The sequence below is a fragment of the Coturnix japonica genome, unplaced genomic scaffold, assembly GCF_001577835.2.
Source record: "Coturnix japonica isolate 7356 unplaced genomic scaffold, Coturnix japonica 2.1 chrUnrandom99, whole genome shotgun sequence".
In the NCBI taxonomy this organism is placed as follows: Eukaryota; Metazoa; Chordata; class Aves; order Galliformes; family Phasianidae; genus Coturnix; species Coturnix japonica.
This window is the reverse complement of record NW_015439859.1, coordinates 19,980-29,170: the sequence shown is the minus strand read 5'-3', so window position 1 is coordinate 29,170 and position 9,191 is coordinate 19,980. Positions and strand designations below refer to the sequence as shown.

The window sequence follows — 9,191 nt, the reverse complement described above, 5'->3', positions numbered from 1 at the left end:
CCTCCATCCACGGCCCCAAATCCCCCCCTTCCATTTCTAGGAACCAATGAAGCTACATTGTGTGCCTCCGGTGGCACAGTGGTTAAGGACGCACTTTGCAACACCCAGAGGCCCGGTTCAAATCCCCCCTGTGTCGCAAGTGTCCAGAAGTGCCGCTCTGCCTACATCAGGAGGCTCAAATCCTGGGGGGTTGGACTCGATGATCTCTAAGGTCCCTTCCAACCCGCATGAGACTGTGATACTCTGATACATCATGGCCCAGATCCATCTCCAATGAACCTTTATTCACAGCCCCAATTCATCCCTCCATTAGAGGAACAATGAACCCCTTTATCCACAGCCCCAAAATCCATCTCCAATGTACCTCCACCCATGACCCCCAAACCCATCACCAATGAACCTTCATCCACCACCCCAAATCCATCCCTTCCATTTATAGGAACCAACGAACCCCTCATTGATGGCCCCAAATCCTTCCCCTTCCATTTTATAGGAACCAATTAACCCCTCCATCCCATCCCCAACCCCCCACTTCCCCCTTCAGCCTCAACGCACAGAACTGACACATTGTGGGCCTAAAAATGAACCCAAAATCCAAACCCTAAATAACAGGCCCAAAATGATGCAAAATGAACCCAAAACCAGACCCCAAATTAAGCCGTGGGGCTTCCAAACTCCACCTCAGCACCTTCCCACCTTTGGCTGCTTGATGCCCCCCATGGCAGCAGCTCTCCTGCCCTGCTGCAGCCTGTAGAGCATCTCCCCCCGGTTCTCCATCCATCTTTCTCATAGCTTCGGCCCTTTAAGGTCACGACGTCGCCATATTCCTCCTTCAGCTTCTTCATCACAGCCTTCAGTTCCCCTTCGTACCTCGTGAGCTCTGCGTTCAGCTGTTGCCGTGTCTCACCAGGCCATGATGGGAGCCCATGTTGGCCTTGGAAGCCATTGGGGTTGGAGTCTGGGATCCCACGTTGACCTATAAAGAAGCCATTGGGGTTGGAGTCACGGCCACCCAGGAGGGGGGTTGAAGGCAGAGCACAGATGAGGGTCCTGCATCCTGAAGGAGCATCTGGTACAGAGCAGACACATCTGAAGGATGAGCTCCAGCATGGCTGGCACCAACAAGGAGCAACCCAGGATGAGCAAGAACGGCCCCAGGGTGGGAACTGCCTCTGGACAGACATGCAGTGACACTGAAGGTACACGTGCCCACAGCCACCAAGGGAGCGGTGCTGCAGCCAGTCTTGGGATGGAAATGGCACTTTCCATCTGCCACCTCCATCCTGCCCAGCAGTGGGAGGGGTGCCAGGAAGCAGCAGATGCAGAGTGTGACCTGCTTTTATTTTAATCTCCAGAGCGAGTTGCCGTCTGGGATGCGGTGGCCGCCTTTGTATGAGAGAATCATGGAACAATTGGAGCAGGAAGGAACCCCAAAAGGGCACCCGGTCCCACCGCCCTGCGGGGAACAGGGACACCTACCTCCAGATGAGGTTAATGGCTCTGGAGCCTGGTTCCAGCCAGGCCTTGAAAGCCTGTCTGGCACCCACCACCTCTCTGGCCAAGACATCCCCAGTGCCTCACCACCTCCAGCCAATCCTTCTCCTGCCATCCAAAGCCAATCTTCCCTCTTTCTTGCCTTGAAACTGTTTCCCCTCTCCCTATCTCCAAAGTGACCCTGCTAACAGCTTTAGAAAGCCTTCATGCAGCATGAAAACATGCCTGTGAGCAAACAAGCAGAGAGAGCAGCAAGGATTGCTGTTGCACTGCGTCACGCCGCTCACTGCCCTCTCCTCCCTTACCAACTCCCCAAAATAAAGCCCACCCCCCAAAATAAAGCCCACCCCCCCCCCCCCCCCCCTTCAATATATACTCATTAATAACACACACACACACACCCTTTATATAGAAACCCGGAACGCAGCGTTGGGTGCGGCGCAGCCCCGGGGCAGGAAGCGCTGATGATGGGAGGGGGCCGGGCCATATACACTCATATGGGCCCGCCCCTAAGCTCTGCCCCCCTGCACGGAAGGACACAAAGTTCCCCTGTCGTGGCTGTGGGTGACCACTAGGGGGCGCCGTAGGCATAAAGATTGCCCCCCACGCCCCTTCCCCTTCAACCCAATTTGGTTCCAAAGAGACCCCCCCGACTCCCCCATTAAACTGGGGTCTTAGAGTGCCCCCACTGACTCCAAATACCTCCCCCAACCCACCCTATAGACCCCAAACCCACCCCACTGCACCCTAATCCCACCCCACAGCCCCCAAACACCCCCCAAGCCCACCTTAAAACCCCCAAAGGCCACCCCATAACCCCCAGATACCCCCCAAACCCACCCTATGGACCCCAAATCCACCCCTCAGCCCCCAAATACTCCCCTTAAACCCACCCTATGGATCTCAAATCCACCCCTTAGCTCCAAAATACCCCCTTAAACCATGCTGGAGCCTTGGGGGCGGCTGTTGGCGGCCCTCAGCCCACAAACCTCTTCCGCTCCCTCTGCCGTTCCCCCCCCTCCGCCCCACGCAACCAGGTCAGGCCTCTCCGGTCTCCACTCCCCCTTCCCCCCATTATCCCCAATGGGTCCGTGCCGTAACCCGCTCCCCCGGAGGGAACGCGTGCTCTGCGGAAATGAGTCCCCTGGGAAACGCGATCCGCTTCACTGGCGTTCCGCCCTTGCTTTGGTTCCTACGGCCTACAGAGCCGGAGGAAGGCGATCCCGGGAAGGGGGGGGGGTGGTGTCCTCAGAGGGGTGGGGACGTGTCAGCTGTGTCTCCACGGAGGGCTGTGTGTCCCCCCCCTACAGGTGGAGCTGCTGCTGCTGCTGCTCGTGTACCCCCGTGGGCGCCCCCCCCCACCACCCAAAACGAAGGGGGGCTGCGGGGATACCTGAGAGTATTGGCTCGGGCGCCCGGCCCCCCCCGGCCCAAAGCGTGCAGCCGCTACCTGCGGCGTTTGGCTGCCCGGAGCCTGGGGGGGTTACGGGAGGGCTTTGGCACGATGGGGAGCCCCGGAGGGGGGTTACGGCTTTGCCTCCGTTTGGAGCCCGACAACGCGATGCCTCCACATCCTGCCGGTGCTGCTGCAGGTGGGGGGGGGGGCTCAGGGCTGATCGGTGCGGTTGGAGTCGGGGGGAGCAGAATTAAGGCTCACCCTGCGCCCCTCCCGGTTTCCCCCCCCACACTCCGTCCCTTTCACCTGCTGCTTTTCCCTTTTTGTCTTGCTTTTCCCTTTCACTGCTGCTTTTCCCTTTCACTGCTGCTTTTCCTTCACTGCCTGCATTCCCTTTTAGTCTTGGCTTTTCCCTTTCTCTGCTGCTTTTTCCCTTTCTCTGCTGCTTTTCCCATTCACTGCTGCTTTTCCCATTCACTGCTGCTTTTCCCTTTAGTCTTGTGCTTTTCTCTTTAGTCTTGCTTTTCCCTTTCACTGCTGCTTTTCCCCTTCACTGCTTGCTTTTTCCCTTGTATAGGCGCTTTTCCCTTTTAGTCTTGCTTTTTCCCTATCATACTGATTTTCCTTTAGTCTTAGCTTTTACCTATTCCACTGCTGCTTTTCCCTTTTAGTCTTGCTTTCCCTATCACTACTGGATTTTCCCTTTCACTGCTGCTTTTCCCTTTCACTGCTGCTTTTCCCTTTCACTGCTGCTTTTCCCTTTCACTGCTGATTTTCCCTTTCACTGCTGCTTTTCCCTTTCACTGCTGCTTTTCCCTTTTAGTCTTGCTTTTCCCTTTTAGTCTTGCTTTTCCCTTTTAGTCTTGCTTTTCCCTTTCACTGCTGATTTTCCCTTTTAGTCTTGCTTTTCCCTTTCAGTCTTGCTTTTCCCTTTCACTGCTGCTTTTCCCTTTTAGTCTTGCTTTTCCCTTTTAGTCTTGCTTTTCCCTTTTAGTCTTGCTTTTCCCTTTTAGTCTTGCTTTTCCCTTTCACTGCTGCTTTTCCCTTTTAGTCTTGCTTTTCCCTTTCACTGCTGCTTTTCCCTTTTAGTCTTGCTTTTCCCTTTCACTGCTGATTTTCCCTTTTGCTTTTCCCTTTCACTGCTTCTTTTCCCTTTCACTGCTGCTTTTCCATTTTAGTCTTGCTTTTCCATTTCACTGCTGCTTTTCCCTTTTAGTCTTGCTTTTCCCTTTCACTGCTGCTTTTCCCTTTCACCGCTGCTGTTCCCTTTCACCGCTGCTGTTCCCTTTCACCGCTGCTGTTCCCTTTCACCGCTGCTGTTCCCTTTTAGTCTTGCTTTTCCCTTTCACTACTGCTTTTCCCTTTCTCTGCTGCTTTTCCCTTTTATTCTTGCTTTTCCCTTTCACTAGTGCTTTTCCCTTTTATTCTTGCTTTTCCCTTTTAGTCTTGCTTTCCCTTTCACTGCTGCTTTTCCCTTTCACTGCTGATTTTCCCTTTCACTGCTGATTTTCCCTTTCACTGCTGCTTTTCCCTTTTAGTCTTGCTTTTCCCATTCACTGCTGCTTTTCCCTTTTAGTCTTGCTTTTCCCTTTCACTGCTGCTTTTCCCTTTTAGTCTTGCTTTTCCCTTTCAGTCTTGCTTTTCCCTTTTAGTCCTGCTTTTCCCATTCACTGCTGCTCTTCCCTTTCACTGCTGCTCTTCCCTTTCACTGCTGCTCTTCCCTTTCACTGCTGCTTTTCCCTTTCACTGCTGCTTTTCCCTTTCACTGCTGCTCTTCCCTTTTAGTCTTGCTTTTCCCTTTCACTGCTGCTTTTCCCTTTCACTGCTGCTTTTCCCTTTTAGTCCTGCTTTTCCCTTTCACTGCTGCTTTTCCCTTTCACTGCTGCTTTTCCCTTTCACTGCTGCTTTTCCCTTTCAGTCTTGCTTTTCCCTTTTAGTCTTGCTTTTCCCTTTCACTGCTGCTTTTCCCTTTCACTGCTGCTTTTCCCTTTCACTGCTGCTTTTCCCTTTCACTGCTGCTTTTCCCTTTCAGTCTTGCTTTTCCCTTTCAGTCTTGCTTTTCCCTTTCAGTCTTGCTTTTCCCTTTTAGTCTTGCTTTTCCCTTTCATGCTGCTTTTCCCTTTTAGTCTTGCTTTTCCCTTTCACTGCTGCTTTTCCCTTTCACTGCTGATTTTCCCATTCACTGCTGATTTTCCCTTTTAGTCTTGCTTTTCCCTTTTAGTCTTGCTTTTCCCTTTCACTGCTGCTTTTCCCTTTTAGTCTTGCTTTTCCCTTTCACTGCTGCTTTTCCCTTTCCCTGCTGCTTTTCCCTTTCACTGCTGCTTTTCCCTTTCACTGCTGCTTTTCCTTTTTATTCTTGCTTTTCCCTTTCACTGCTGCTTTTCCCTTTTAGTCTTGCTTTTCCCTTTCACTGCTGCTTTTCCCTTTCACTGCTGCTTTTCCCTTCCCCTGCTGCTTTTCCCTTTCACTGCTGCTTTTCCCTTTTAGTCTTGCTTTTCCCTTTCACTGCTGATTTTCCCTTTTAGTCTTGCTTTTCCCTTTCACTGCTGCTTTTCCCTTTCACTGCTGCTTTTCCCTTTCACTGCTGCTCTTCCCTTTCACTGCTGCTTTTCCCTTTTAGTCTTGCTTTTCTTTTTCAGTCTTGCTTTTCCCTTTCACTGCTGCTTTTCCCTTTCACTGCTGCTTTTCCCTTTTAGTCTTGCTTTTCCCTTTTAGTCTTGCTTTTCCCTTTCACTGCTGCTTTTCCCTTTCACTGCTGCTTTTCCCTTTCACTGCTGCTTTTCCCTTTTAGTCTTGCTTTTCCCTTTCACTGCTGCTTTTCCCTTTTAGTCTTGCTTTTCCCTTTTAGTCTTGCTTTTCCCTTTCAGTCTTGCTTTTCCCTTTCAGTCTTGCTTTTCCCTTTCACTGCTGCTCTTCCCTTTCACTGCTGCTCTTCCCTTTCACTGCTGCTCTTCCCTTTCACTGCTGCTTTTCCCTTTTAGTCTTGCTTTTCCCTTTCACTGCTGCTTTTCCCTTTTAGTCTTGCTTTTCCCTTTCACTGCTGCTTTTCCCTTTCACTGCTGCTTTTCCCTTTTAGTCTTGCTTTTCCCTTTCACTGCTGCTTTTCCCTTTTAGTCTTGCTTTTCTTTTTCACTCTTGCTTTTCCCTTTTAGTCTTGCTTTTCCCTTTCACTGCTGCTTTTCCCTTTTAGTCTTGCTTTTCCCTTTTAGTCTTGCTTTTCCCTTTTAGTCTTGCTTTTCCCTTTTAGTCTTGCTTTTCCCTTTTAGTCTTGCTTTTCCCTTTTAGTCTTGCTTTTCCCTTTCACTGCTGCTTTTCCCTTTCACTGCTGCTTTTCCCTTTTAGTCTTGCTTTTCCCTTTTAGTCTTGCTTTTCCCTTTTTGTTATTTTTCGTCCTGCTATTACCTTTTGGTGCTTTTCACTTTCAGGAGTTTTCTGTTTTAGGGCTTTTACATTTAAGATCTTTTCCCTTTTTTGGTGCTTTTCACTTATAGTGCCTTTCTTTGCTTCTTTTCCCCTTCTGGGCTTTTCTCTCACAGGGCTTTTTTGTTTTAGAGCTTTTCTTTTCTCCTTTTATTTTTAGTGCTTTTCCCTTTTGTGCCATTCCTTTTAGTGCATTTCCTTGCTCCTTCTCTCTTTTAGTGCTGCTTTTCCTTTTCAGTGCTTATTTTTCCATTTAGTAATTTTTAGTGCTCCTTTTCCTTTTTAGTGCTTTTTAGTGGCTTTGCCTTAGTCCTTATGATTCTAGTTTTCCATTTCCTTTGCTTTTGCCTGTTGCCATTTTATTTTCATTTTTCCTTTTAGCAATTGCCTTTATTTTCTGTCCTATGCCACTTGCCTTTTTCATTTATATTTGGCATTAGCTTTTTCATTTTGCCTTTTGTCTTATCCTTTTGTCTTTGCCTTTTGTTTTATGCCACTTACCTTTGGACTTAGCATTTTGCCCTTGCCTTTGCCAGTATGCTTTCTCTTTTGCTATTTCCATTTATCTTTTACCCGTTGCATTTGCATTTTCACTTTTCCTTTTGGCGTTTGCCTTTGCATTTTGTCCTATGCCATTTGCCTTTTCCTTGCTTTTTCATTTTTCCTTTTCCATTTCCCTGTTGCCTTCGCCTTTTGTCCTATGCCACTTACGTTTTTCCTTTTGCCTATTGCCTTTTGCCTTTTGCATTTTACATTTGTCTTTGCCTTTTGCGTACTGCCTTAGCCCGTTGGCCTTGCTTGGTGCCTCTGCCCTTATGTTTTGTATTTTCCTTTTGCCTTTTGCGTATTGCCTTTGGCTTTTGACCTTGTGTTTGCCGTTGCCTTTTTCTTTTGCCCCTGCCTTATACCTTTGCCGTTACGGTTTGTCTTTTCCCTCTGCCATTTGCATTTGCCTGTTGCCTTTGCATTTTGCAGTTTGCTTTTGCATTTGCCTTTTGCCTTCTGTCCTATTGCATTTAGTTTTGCCATTGCCTCTTGCCCTCTTTATTTTTCATGTCTTGCTTTGCTGCTCCATCTTTATTGGCTTGGATTGTTTTTGAGTTTAGTGTTTTTTGTCGCATATGTGGATTCATTTTTTTCCTCTTCCCTTCTTTGAGCTCTTTTATCCTTCACTATGCGGTATTCCTTTTTGTTTCTCAGTGTTTCAAGCAATTTTGTTCCTTTCCATGGCTTTTTAGTTCCTCATCTTTCATTTCTTCTTCCTGGTTTTGCTTTGCTCTGGTTTTTCCTTTGTATCTTTGCCTTGCATAGCTTTTGAATGGTCTTTCTTTGCAGTGCTCATCGTTGTGGAGCATTTTTACCTGTTTCTTTTATTTGGACTCTTTGCTTTGCCATGATATTGTATTCAGGCGATCTGCTTGACGTTTGGAATTTATGGACCTTTGCTTTGCGCTGTTTTCCATGTTTGTTTGTTATTCCCGCCTTTGCTTTTTGGTATTGCCCCTGTGGCTTTGCATTCCACGGTCTTTGTTTCATGTTTGTTGCTTCTTTGCTTTGAGTTTCTCCTTTCCTTTTCATTCTTCCTTGCCTGGCTTTGCTTTCCTTGTCCCGTTGCCCGTGCCTTTTTTCTTACTTTGCCTTCCCTTACCTGATGTTCTCTCGCCCTCGATTGTTCTGTTTGGTTTATTCATTTTTGGCTACTTCAACTCCAGCCTCCCCTTTTGGCTTTCCTGCTTTGCTTGATGTATTTGCAGTTGGTTGTTTTTTTTCTCATTTTCCCAGGTGGGTCCATGCCTCCAGGACAATGATGCCTGTTCCCTTATGGTGGTCTTGCAGCTTTTCCTCTGATGGCTGGCGAGATCCGTGCCCGGTAGCTACCCTTACCTCCTCCCAGGCACGGATGCTGAGTTTTGGCCTCCTCCTGACTCAGCTGTCGTCTCTTACTCGCTTTGTGATCGTATTCCTTTCCGTTCATTTCACGTTGTTGTTTCTGATGCAATACACTTCCTTATTCTTTTATTTTTTTGGCCTTGGTTTATGGTTCCTTCTGAGTTGGAATGAACAGTTGACTTTTATTTTTTTTCAGAATCGTTGATATCCATTCATCGTTTTCCATTTGCTTTGCCCTTTTCACACTGCCATTTGCTTTTGCCCATTGCCTTTGAACTTTGCATTTTGAATGTGGTGCTTGCCTTTGCCTTTTGTCCTATGCCATTTGCCTTTTTTGTTTTCATTTGGTGTTAGCTTTTTTCATTTTCCCTTTTGCATTTCCCTTTTGCTTTGCCTTTTGTCCAGTGTCGCTTACCTGTAGATACCTATTCCTCTTCCCTGGTATTTTTGGTGATATTTTGGCTTTTTTTCTGAATCTGTTTTAATCTCTGCATCACTATTAGAGTGCTTTCTTATCTTTTGCCTTTGTTTGATCTGTTTTCCTTTGTTTGTTTCAGTTGTTGTTGAATTTTTTTGTTTTGTTTTGTTTTTTCCTTATGCCATTTTTTTTTCATTTCTCTTAATCTCTGAATTTTATCTCTTTAACACTTAGCTTAATCTATAGCCTGCAGTTCTATTCCCTGAGTCAAACGGGTAATCCTTATCCCTAAAAATTTATAGTCCTTAGGCCTTTTAATGCAACAGATATAGCCTTATCACTAATAAAAAATGGGCCGCCCTTAGTCTTATATACAAAGGTTTGCCCTTAACCATAGCCCCAAATGTGAATTCTGAACTCTACTCCAATATGTTAAACGTTAGTTTAGATCAAAAGAGAAGCCCTGCATCCTAACCTAATTTGTTAACTCTTTACCCTAAACACTGGCCTCTAACTGTAACCTTTAACCTCATCCTAAAGCATTTTCCTTAAACCTGAACACTCAAGGGTCAT

General features: G+C 47.2%; 1 long non-coding RNA gene across 1 annotated transcript; it reads right to left on the bottom strand.

Moving 5' to 3' along the window:
• Positions 1-263: 263 nt before the first annotated feature.
• Positions 264-2,191, bottom strand: LOC107306929. Its single transcript, XR_001552309.2, has 2 exons — positions 1,896-2,191; positions 264-976 (listed from the first exon to the last, which is right to left on the bottom strand). It is a non-coding gene; the product is annotated as an uncharacterized LOC107306929 (long non-coding RNA).
• Positions 2,192-9,191: the final 7,000 nt, after the last annotated feature.